Source organism: Bison bison, unplaced genomic scaffold (genome assembly GCF_000754665.1).
Source record: "Bison bison bison isolate TAMUID 2011002044 unplaced genomic scaffold, Bison_UMD1.0 scf7180017864265, whole genome shotgun sequence".
In the NCBI taxonomy this organism is placed as follows: domain Eukaryota; kingdom Metazoa; phylum Chordata; class Mammalia; order Artiodactyla; family Bovidae; genus Bison; species Bison bison.
The window spans coordinates 33,480-45,614 of record NW_011494837.1 but is presented as its reverse complement, the minus strand read 5'-3'; the positions used below and the strand labels follow the sequence as shown (position 1 = coordinate 45,614).

The following is a 12,135-nucleotide window of genomic DNA, read 5'->3' as shown; positions in this document are numbered from 1 at the left end:
AAAAAAAAAAAAAAGAGAGAGAGAGAGAGAGTTTTTATACTATGATGTTAACTGAAAGGGCAGGCTGCAAAATCATAGACATGACCATGTGTTGTGTGCTTAAAAAAAAAAAAAGAAAAGAAAATGAATGAGCACAGTGAAAAAGTTGGCTTAAAACTCAACATTCAAAAAGCTAAGATCATGGCATCCAGTCCCATCACTTCATGGCAAATAGATGGGGAAACAATGGAAACAGTGAGAAACTTTACATTTTGGGGGGGCTCCAAAATCACTGCAGATGATGACTGCAGCCATGAAATTAAAAGACACTTGCTCCTTGGAAGAAAAGCTATGACAAACCTAGACAGCATATTAAAAAGCAGAGAATACTTTGCCAACAAAGGTCTGCCTAATCATATCTATGATTTTTCCAGTAGTCATATATGGATGTGAGAGTTCGACCATAAAGTTGAGCACCGAAGAATTGATGCCTTTGAATTGTGGTGTTGGAGAAGACTCTTGAGAGTCCCTTGGACTTCAAGGAGATCCAACCAGTCAGTCCTAAAGGAAATCATTCATGAATATTCATTGGAAGGACCAATGATGAAGCTGAAACTCCAAAACTTTGGCCACCTGATGTGAAGAACTGACTCATTGGAAAGGACTCTGATTCTGGGAAAGATTGAAGGCAGGAGGAGAAAGGGATGACAGAGTATGAGACAGTTGGATGACATCACTGACTTGATGGACATGAGTTTGAGCAAGCTCTGGGAGTTGGTGATGGACAGGGAAGCCTGGTCTGCTGCAGTCCAAGGGGTCATAAAGTGTCAGAAACGACTGAGTGACTGAACTGAACTGAAATTTACTATACAGACTTTTGTCAGCAATGTAATGTCTCTGCTTTAGATACATTGTTTGGGTTTGTCATAGCTTTTCTTCTAAGGAGCAAGCATCTTCTAATTTTATGGCTGCAATCACCATCCGCAGTGATTTTGGAGCCCAAGAAAATGAAGTCTATTATTGTTTCCATTTATTCCACATCTATTTGCCATGAAGTTATGCTTCCTCCCATGGAGAGTATTTATCTGCAACAGATCTGAAGGCTTTCTTCCAAACCTAAGGTTTAGCACTTATCTTGACCTGCCAAAGGCTCCAAAGAGCATCCCTATCTTCCACTACCACTTCAAGCACCTGTTTCTGCTGGATCATATGGTCCAAATGGCACCACAGCTTGGAGAGAAGACTAGGTCTTTTACAAATCTCTCGCCTTTTCTGAGCCATGCCCAAATCAAGCAGTTTTTCTGGTCCCTTGATAAAGTGGTTGTCTTAATGTACTCAACAAGGATAATGTTCCTTCTAAAATCCATAGTAGCCTACTAAGGGTTCTGTCTCCTTTTTGGTTGCAGGATGCGCTAGATGCAACAATGTAGCTATACCTTATGACATTATAATTCCACATGACCCACACAACTGAATCTCAAGAATTTCACGAAATTAAGTGGACCCTGAAATTTTTTGGATTTATTTCTCATCTTCTAGCAGGCAAATGTCTATCAATAAGTCTAAAGCAGTTGTTATTTCTTGCTCCCTAGGTCCAGTCAGCATAATGGACCAGTGGGATATCTTGTAGAAGGAAAAGAAATAAAAATCCCTAGAGAAAAATTTATAAATCATGTATGTGATAAAGCCTTGTATACTGGATACAAAAAAAATTCTCAAAACCTAATAATAAGAAAACATATAGCTCCATTAAAAAGGACAAAAAGTTTAAACAGACAGGTCACTAAACTAAATGTATATATGTTAAATAAGAACACAAAAACACGCTCCATGCCACTGTACTTGGGGATATGTAACTGAAGACCACAATGAGATACCATGACCCAACTATTAGAATAACTAAAATTGAAAAGACTATTCCTATTGGAAGTAGCAATACAGACTTTTGTACTAATAATTAGGCAACAAAAGAGTTTAAAGGTAATTACATGAAATTGAAGAGGGCAGTGTGCTTAAGTCAGGTGTGGGTTAGGTTGAGGCTACCAATGCACATTATACTGCTCACTCCATCCTCTCACACTGCTGAGTTCTCACAGTGACTTCTCCTTTATCTATGCTTTTTCACCTCTTTTTAAGGTTTCACTGGCACAATTCTAAGAAATACTATAATCGATTAATGAATCTACCAAAATATATGCTTCTTTTTTCCCCTAGCTGCCAGTCATGTCCCAAGTCGAGGTTAAACATTTTTCTGCTCGTCAGATATCAAAGTACAATATTACTATTTTCATATTATGCTCTTTTGACATAAATAATGTTATTTTTGTAAATGAATTCTGTATGCCAAGTACTCTGTTAATAATTAGAGGCAAATCTGAACATGTGACCACCCTGTTCAAAATCCCTCAATAGTTTTCCTTTGAGAGAAAGATAAAAGTCCCCAGCCTAGTCTCTCATGCTGTGATTCAACCCATGCTGGCCTGCCATGTCCATTCTGGCTCCTCTTTGCTTCCCTCCTTTGCATGTCAGCTCCATCTGCCTTTTTTTCCCATCCCCCCCACCCCCACCCCCAACTTCACTAGTGATCTTGTTCTCTGATAAGCTAGGCCTGCTGATGATGGAAAACCCTGAGGATGCTAAACGTCTAGAGGCATCACCTTGGTAGAAATGAAGACCCTCAGGACCCAGCCCTGACCTGTTGAAACAGAATATGCATTTTCAGAAAATCACCAGGAGGTTCACAAGGATTAAAGTTGGAGAAGCACTGATCTAGGCCACCTCCCACTGTGATCCTTTGTTTTGTTTTATCTTTGCTCTTTCCCCTGACCTATGTCTAGTAAAATTTTTCTCCAAAAATTTCAATGTAGAGTGGGGAGTTCTTTGCAGGTCTGGAATGTGAGCTATAGTTTCCACGAAGAGGACAACTTTCTTGTAGTTGGCTCCTAAAGGGAGTCTAGAATTTTGTCCTCATTGAATTCATGTATAATCAGCTCAGAAAAGACCACGCTAATCAAAGCACTCAGAGCATCAAAATTTGTGGATGAATTGAAGTTTGCATAAACATGCCAGAAGTGTCATCTGTTGTGGAAGGTAGTGATATAAAATACAATTTCAGTTGTTAAAACTAGAATTGTCTACAATGACTTGATGTTTATGATTTTAGAGTCTGTAATGCCCTGTGGAACAACCTGGACTTTCCCTACAGGTTCAAATCTATAATGCCCAGAGGAACAACTTAGTTTTGTCCTAAAGGGAATCGATGCATGATATTAGGAAATTTTAGTGCTTCATTCTTTCCTCTTCAGTTTAAAAAGAACCCTTTCATATAATTGGTTGACTCTTCTGTTCAAAGCTAATTTACATAAACAAAATTTTCCTGACCTTGGGAAATGAATGTGCGAGGAATTGGAATTGTGGCCTGTGTCATTATCATTCCAGTGATGTTGCATTATTTTCTACTTAAAAAGCCTACCTCTTTGAAAGGATTGCCACAATTTCTTACAAGATATGGGTAAAAGAGAAATAACTTCTATAAGGCATAACATTCTTAGGTAAAACAGGCAGAATACTGTAAAATCTATAATTTTAGATTGACTTACTAGATGTCAAAAAGGCAGGTGAAAAAAATTAACAATATGAAATATCTATATATCATATTTTTGTGACTAAATCTAGATAAGCAAAATAACTGTATGACTGAATTGTCCCTCAATGATAATTCATTATCTTTCTAACATAACTATAAAGACTTCATAAGTTTTGGTGAACTAGAATCTTAAAGAATTTAAACTGGCTTTAAATATAGGTCACATGTTTCCTACATAAGAAATTTTTCTGGGTATTCTGATTAAAAGTTTCATTCTTCTTAATTAATCACAGTTGCTGACTGAGCTTTTAAGGTAAGTCACTTACATATTAATTTCTCTATTCTCTCACCTACTTCTGAGAATACTTTTATTCAGTATTTTAATATATATTATAAGAAATATGCATAAAATGTTCCCCTATGATAAAGACCCACACACTTATTGAATTTGAGCATTTTCAATTATCCTTTAATTTGGAATGGCAAGGAACGGAGCCTATTCCAAATTAAATACATTTGACAACTAGAATTACTGGCATTGGTTATTTATATTACTTGAATTAGGCTCCAGTCTTTGGCTCAATTTTATTTTACTAGAAAAACTAATGGAGAAGAAAGTGCTCTCAAATAAATACAGCAGGATTTCTAGAGAAAATCAGCTCTAATCACTCTAATAAAACACATAAATCAATTTTTAATTAATTATGGAAAGAACTTTCCAGCAATGCTAATATATTTAAAAACAGTCAAAGTTTCTAAGGTAAACTTTAAAATTAAATTCTCTGTGTCATACACAAATTCCCTAGGAAGATAATCTTTGAATTTTGAAAAAAAGAATACAGAAGGATTCCCAGTGTTGACATTTAATGAAAACCAGGATTAAGACAAATATTTACCTGCAAATTTTCCCCATATTTCCTTCTTGGTGTTTATCTGATACTACCTGTCTTCATTGTCTTGTCTTTCCTACAGTTTTCTATCCATGTCTCTGTTATGCTTTTTATATTTCTTGACTTATTTTTTTAAATAACTCACCCAATTGCTCCTTTCTACTTCTACCCTCATTCTCATCTTGGTGCCTTCCTCTCTTCAGAAAATGTGAAAGAAAGTGAAAATGTTAGTCCCTCAGTCATGTCTGACTCTTTGCAATCCCACGGACTGTAGACCACCAGGCTCCTCTGTCCATGGAATTTTCCAGGCAAGAATACTGGAGTGGGTTGCCATTCCCTTCTCCAGGGGATGTTCCCAACTCAGGGATTGAACCTGGGTTTACTGCACTTCAGGCAGATTCTTTACCATCTGAGCCACCAGGGAAGGTCAACAAAACCTGTGTCAAAACACTTTAGAAAATATGTATTTAAATACTCTACAGGAAAAAAAAATAACTTTTATCTATAGGAAGTAGAAAAATTATAATTGTTATCCATTTTTTTCTTGGTGTACTCAAAAACATTCTCTTCATGTTATGTGCGATGCTTCCCGTTCATTTCTCACTATTCTCTGGCCTCAACTCTATCATAAATTGGGAACTCCTCTCACTAAAGACACTAAAAATCTCTCATTTCCCAGATTCAATGATTGTTCACCTCCTGTTCTAGGGGGGCATTCATTTTGCCAATCAGTGTTGCACTTCATTATGTCCTTGTGTCTTTTTTCTCTTCATGTTTACAACACTCAACTCTCCAGTTCTTCCTTCCGCTTCTCTGATTACTCTGCTCAGTGTATCTTTTTGGTCTCTCCCTTATCTCTCTTTGGCTAAAGCTAGGGCACTTGTTTGTAACAGAAAACTAGTTAGCTGAATGGAAATTGACTATTACATAGAAATTCCAGGGAGATTAGAGGAATCTGCTGATAAATGGGCAGGAACAGAAGAAAACAATACAGTGAGACAGTAGCCCAAATCAAATCTCCACACTTGCTCAGTAGGAGCTCCTATCGCAGCTGCTGAATTGTAGAAGCCAAAGCTCACACTGACAATGCAGCTGGTGCAGATGCAAGAAGCATTTCCTAGGGTCTTGATATGGCTGCCTTGGCTGACTTTGCAACCCAAATTCATTTTGTCCTGTCCCTTTGCTCCATGCTCGATGTTACAAATCCAGTGTTAGTACGTTTGACTATTCAAATCTAGATCAAGTCCCCTTACTCTAGTTGCAGGGGGATGGACAAGTGTTTCTGGCTCCTTTGACTTCTAGAGTAAGTGGTAGCCTTTGCCTGATACCAAGACTCATGTAGTAGAAAAGAGGATCATTTTCAGCTATCTAAAATGATATGTATCTATTTCAAAACTTCTTTAATAAAATTTGCCGATTTTCTTTTCTATATCCTCCTCTTTTGTCCTTATGCACACTTTCTAATGGTTAGGTCATTCATAAGTGTGCCTTCAGTTATCCAAATACTCCAAAGTCATTGTTTATATTCAGTGCTAACAAACATACTAGTAAGCTATCCCACCTGGATATTCAGAAGATGCTTTCTCCACAAAGTGGCCCAAACATCTGAATTCTCAAATTCAATTTGTGATGACCATCTATCCAACTCTGTCTCCTTTCTCCTTCACTGACCATCTCCTTCACATCTAAGTTACTGAGTCTTAGTGACTCTACATTCTGATTTATTTCTATCTTTTTTTCCCTCCTCATCACGGGTGACCCCATGGACTATAGCCTGCCAGGTTCCTCTGTGGGATTTCCCAAACAAGAATACGGAATGGTTTGCTAGTAGTAAATTAGACCAGAGAGACCAGAGCTTCACATGAATTTGAATCAACTGGAGAGAATTTTTGCAATGCAGATTGTTGAGCTTCATTCTTGCCCTCTTGAACATACGTTTACAATAATACTGCATAATCTGTATTTTGTACAAATATTTCACCAATTTTGATGTGTATTCTGATTTGAGAACAATTCAATAAGAGTATCAGCTCCCTAATTAGTATTCCTGACACATTTCCCTCCCCTACAGAGTTTTTCTACACTACCAAATATTTATTTTAAAAAATATAATGTGGCTCCTTGTATTAAAAATTCCAAGTGTATGCCTTCTGTCTGACAAAGTTCAAGATCTTTCACATGACATCCAAATTATTTTGTAATAGTTCAAATTTCTTTTCCCTGGAATCTCATCCATATCCTAGACAGAATGTCCCTCACACATTCAGTTATCTCCATAAATTTAGCTAATGTTTACAGTCTTTTTCTTTTTTCTATATCCTTTCATTCTCCCACATTTTTAATGCAATAAATGCATTTTCCACTACACCAATTTCCAAAATTAGTTTCCATTGCTATTTGTTGTTGTTTAGTTGCTATGTTGCGTCCAACACTTTGTGACCCCATGGACTGTAGCCTGCCAGGCTCCTCTGGGGGATTACCCAAGTAAGAATACTGGAGTGGGCATGCTAGTACTAAATACATTTAAGGCACTCTGATAAGTGTATGACTTTGTTTCAACTACTTTCTTCCAATACTCTTTTTATAAAGCTTACATCTACTTGGGCTTCCCTGGGGGCTCAGAGAGTAAAGAATCCACCGGCAATGTGGGAGACCTAGGTTCGATCCCTGAGTTGGGAAGGTGCCCTGGAGGTGGGCATGGCAACCCACTCCAGTATTCTTACCTGGAGAATCCCTATGAAAAAGCCTGGGGGGATACAGTCCATGGGGTCATTTACATCTACTTATATCTTACATTTACTGCATTTCATTTCAGGGAGCATGGATCCTAAAAATGCAACACTGCTGTCAGTGTTTGTTCTCACTGGACTTCCCCATCAATTGGAGTGGCAAATCCCCCTGTTCTTGTTGTTCTTGGTGATATACCTCATCACCACTGTGGGAAACCTTGGACTAATCTATCTTATCTACAATGACCCTCATCTTCACATCCCCATGTACTTATTCCTTGGGAGTTTAGCTTTTGTGGATTCTTGGATATCATCCACAGTGACCCCCAAAATGCTAGTCAATTTTTTTGCCAGGAGTAAAATGATCTCTCTCTCTGAATGCATGTTACAATTTCTTTCCTTTGCATTTGGTGGAACCACGGAATGCTTTCTGCTGCAACAATGGCATATGATCGCTATGTGGCCATATGCAAACCATTACTGTATCCAGTGATTATGACCAACAAACTATGCATCCAGCTGTTAGTCTCATCATTTGTAGCAGGGCTTATTCATCCCATGATTCATGTAGGTGCTTTGTTCAGGCTAACCTTCTGTAAGTCTAACATAATACATCACTTTTACTGTGACATCATGCCATTGTTTAGGATTTCTTGTATTGACCCTTCAATTAATGTCCTAATGGTATTTATTTCATCTGGGTCAATACAAGTGTGCAGCATTATGACTGTTCTTGTCTCTTATACATTTGTTCTACATACGGTTTTGAAAAATAAGTCTGTACAAGGCATAAGAAAGGCCTTCTCCACCTGTGGAGCCCACCTCCTATCTGTCTCTTTATACTATGGGACTCTTCTCTTCATGTATGTGCGCCCTGGATCCACACAGGCAGATGATCAAGATATGATGGATTCTCTATTTTACACTGTCATAATTCCCTTGTTAAATCCAATCATCTACAGCCTGAGAAATAAGAAAGTCATAGATTCACTGGCAAAAGTATTAAAGAGAAATATTTAGATCTCATACTATTATCAGTTCTTTTTTTTTTTTTACTGATAGTCACAAAATTGTGCAGATTATATGTGGTACAGATTGGGTTAGGGTTCAAGGTTTTTTACAGTTATAATTAGTGTTTTGACTTAAGTTGTTAGCACTAACATACTCCTTAAGATATTCATGTATACTGTTCAAAAACATAAGGAAGTTTCAACAATTTTCATGTCACATTAGAATAATTGAAGCAGGAAACAAAATATTTTACATACTTGTGTATTTTATAATGTAGATTTATAAAATGATTAGGCACTGAAATAATAATGTTCCTCTAATAGGATTTGACTCTGTTGTCTTTGATAGTAATATAGCTGCACAGCCTGGAGACTCAACTGCATATAAATCCACAATGTATGCAATGTGTTTGAATCAAATGGTGTAAATCACAAGAATTCTGCTGCAGACCAAAAGGTCTTTCAGTCCACTTTATTTGGGACATGGTGAATTTCCCCATCACCATGGGGATTCAACAGTCATATACCAGAGAGAAATAAAAAGAAATGGGAAAAGCAATGAAGAAAAATGAGAAGCAAGTTAAGACAGTGAAGGGAGAGTCAAATGTTAAGAGGATGCTCTTAGCCCAGTCATTGTCCATGAGCAACAAAAAGAGGGAATTGGCTCTCACTGTCTATGATGTCACTTCCCAGTTGTCCCTGTATTTTGTAGGATAATCTGAAAACCTTCACTAATTAGAAAGCTAGATGAGACTGCAGAATTTAATTGGGATGGGCTTAAAGAAGAAAAGTGGCACAATAGGAAGGAAATGGTCAAAAAATCTTGCTAGATTTTTTAAAGGGAAACTTTTAAAATAAATCAGTAATATATAAGTCTTTCTGGCATGCAGTGTTTACATGATTTTGAATGCATATTACAAAAGTTCAAATAACGTTAACTTGATATAATGCCATAGTGCCTAGTGGGTGGCTGGAAAAGACAAAAAAATGAGCAAGATTTTGGATATTTTTGTGTCCTCAAGTCCTTTAACATTAGTTTTCATCTCACTCTATACTCTAAGTACAATGAGAGACCTATCTTTGGGTCCACTCCTGCCTTTCCTTTTACAACACTGAAATTCTGTACACCTACTTACTGATGCACTGAGGACCTTATTCTACAAGCTATCTGCCTCTGTCTTTTGCAAAACTTTCCTTTTATCATGTTGGTACTTAAAAGTCCTAAACATAGTTGCCAGGTTATACTTCATAGACAGAACTATGATTAAATCATATCCCTTTTCAATAACTTTTACAGGATTGACATTGCTGACAGATACTGTACAAATACAGTATTTGTATTTAGCTCTGTAGATGTAGTCATGCATATATTTATTTGTTCATGTGTATGTCCAGATTACATGAAATACATATACATACATTCATAGACATCTGTATCTATGTCCACACCCCCCTGTATTACATCTTTCTAACTTACTCTATCACTATTGCATATCTTTCTATCTCTACCTCAACCTCCATTTCTATCCTCCTGATTGTTGCCTGATTTTCCCACCATCTATTATATGGTCCTTTCAAATAATATCTTGGTTTAACTCAGAAGTCACTGACCCCACAATTCTCCTAATGGACCTTGTCTTATACCCAAAGAGTTTCAAAAAGCTTTCCAAACACCCTGAAGTTACACAGCTACATGCATTTGCTAATACAAGTCTGTCCACAGAGAATATACACTGTTTATTGACAATACATTCATCTTTATTTACAACTCAAATGGTGTCCTTAATCCAAAGCTTTTCTCATATATTACAGCATTCATAATGCATTTCCACATTATACTGAAGAAGATAGCAATGTTTAGTAAGTTCATTCATATTTCTTAGGTCACATTTGATCTTCTGTTGGTTGGCCAAAAAGTTTGTGTGGGTTTTTCAATAACACCTTAGAGAAAAACCCTCACAAACTTTTTAGCCAACCCAATATAATACTTATTTGGGGACCACAAGCATCTTTTTTTTTAATATAAATTAGAAGGTAATGGCACCCCATTCCAGTACTCTTGCCTGGAAAATCCCATGGACGACGGAGGAGCCTGGTGGGCTGCAGTCCATGGGGTTGCTAAGAGTCGGACACTACTGAGCGACTTCCCTTTCACCTTTCACTTTCATGCATTGGAGAAGGAAGTGGCAACCCACTCCAGTGTTCTTGCCTGGAGAATTCCAGGGATGGGGGAGCCTGGTGGGCTGCCATCTATGGGGTTGCACTGAGTCGGACAGGACTGAAGCGACTTAGCAGCAGCAACAGCACATGTCTTAGTCTCTATCTTTTGGAGTAATGAGCTAACTTTGCAACACTGCAGCTTACACACATGAGGTCTTGAATAAGTATCTCTGAAATATTTATAAAATTGAGCTGAATCTGAGAGCACAAATACATAGAGTGCAGTAAGAATATATCACTCATTTTTAATCTTGCAATGAGCCCAGGAGACATTGGGGCTTAGATGGCTACAGCATACAACTCACATTCTTAAGGTTCTTTAATGATAATTTTAAGCATTATACACCTAAAGTTACCTATATTCTTGTTCTTTTTATCATTATGATTTGCTCCTGGAATAGACTACAGCATATATCAAGGAGAAGCTATTCAGTTGGATGCTTGGTTTAAACATCTGTTTGGTTTAAACATTTGTTTAAAATATACAAGCATTAAAAAATATAATTATCCTATCATTTGAAGGTCCGCTTCACAAGGCTAGACTGGGTGATCTGCCCTTTTTTTGTTCCCATGAGGGATATTCCCAAGTCCTTGGAAAGAGAATAGAAATGGATCATAATTTAGCTGCTTTTAGGTTTTTCCTAAGAAAATCTATGCTATTGTGTATATCTATAATTAAAAAAATTTTGTTGTTGTATAACAGTCTCAGTGTACTGATGTTTAATGCGAGCTGTCTTGATTTTACTTTTTCATTCATTATTACAATCCCCAAACTAGATTGATAATACAAAAGCTACTATCTTCTGCCATCACAATGGTCTGGTTCTCTAATTGACCTTCCTTTGAATCAGCAGTCTGATGTTACACTATGGCCATACGAACAAAGTCTGTTACTTCTCAAGACTTACTTTAGATTGGGTGAGTATGGAACAGACAGTTAGGGTCCTCTCAGAAGCTCAGAAATCCTGTGTAGGCTTCTCTATTATATGTCTGGTCTATAGATTCCTCTGTTAGGACTTATCCTTTAGTGCATTCACAAATATTTTACTTTATGCCTTCCACAAATTCACAAAAATCCCTAGTTCATAGATGTTATCTAATTCTCACTTCTGTTACAGACATTTCTCATCTTTGAACTTCATTTCTTTCACTTTAGTAGCATGTTGAACTCCCAGGTCAGTAGGTGCCCAATATGCTACTGCATAAGAGTGGAGAAATAACTCCGGAAAGAAAGAGGAGGCTGAACTAAAGTGAAATCAACACCCAGGTGTAGATGTGACTAGTGATGGAAGTAAAGACCCATGCTGTAAAGAACAATATTGCATAGGAACCTGGAATGTTAGGTCCAAGAATCAAGGTAAATTGGAAGTAGTCAAACAGGAGATGGCAAGAGTGAACATCAACATTATAGCAATCAGTGAACTAAAATGGATCAGAATGGGGGAATTTAATTTAGATGACCATTGTATCTACTACTTTAGGCAAAAATTCCTCAGAAGCAATGGAGTAACTCTAATAGTCAATAAAAGAGTCCAAACTACAATACTTGAGTGTAGTCTCAAAAATGACAGAATGATCTCTGTTTGTTTCCAAGGCAAACCATTCAATATCACAGTAATCCAAGTCTATGCCCCAACCACTAATGCTAAAGAAGCTGAAGTAGAAAGGTTCTATGATGATCTACAGATCTTCTAGAACTAACACAAAAAAAGATGTCCTTT

The 12,135-nt window shown here is 37.1% G+C and overlaps 2 pseudogenes; both read left to right on the top strand.

Annotated features, from left to right (window-relative positions):
• The window catches only part of LOC104994721, a 54,963-nt pseudogene that overhangs the window by 26,969 nt on the left and 15,859 nt on the right, over positions 1-12,135 (top strand).
• Positions 7,276-8,204, top strand: LOC104994720 (annotated as a pseudogene).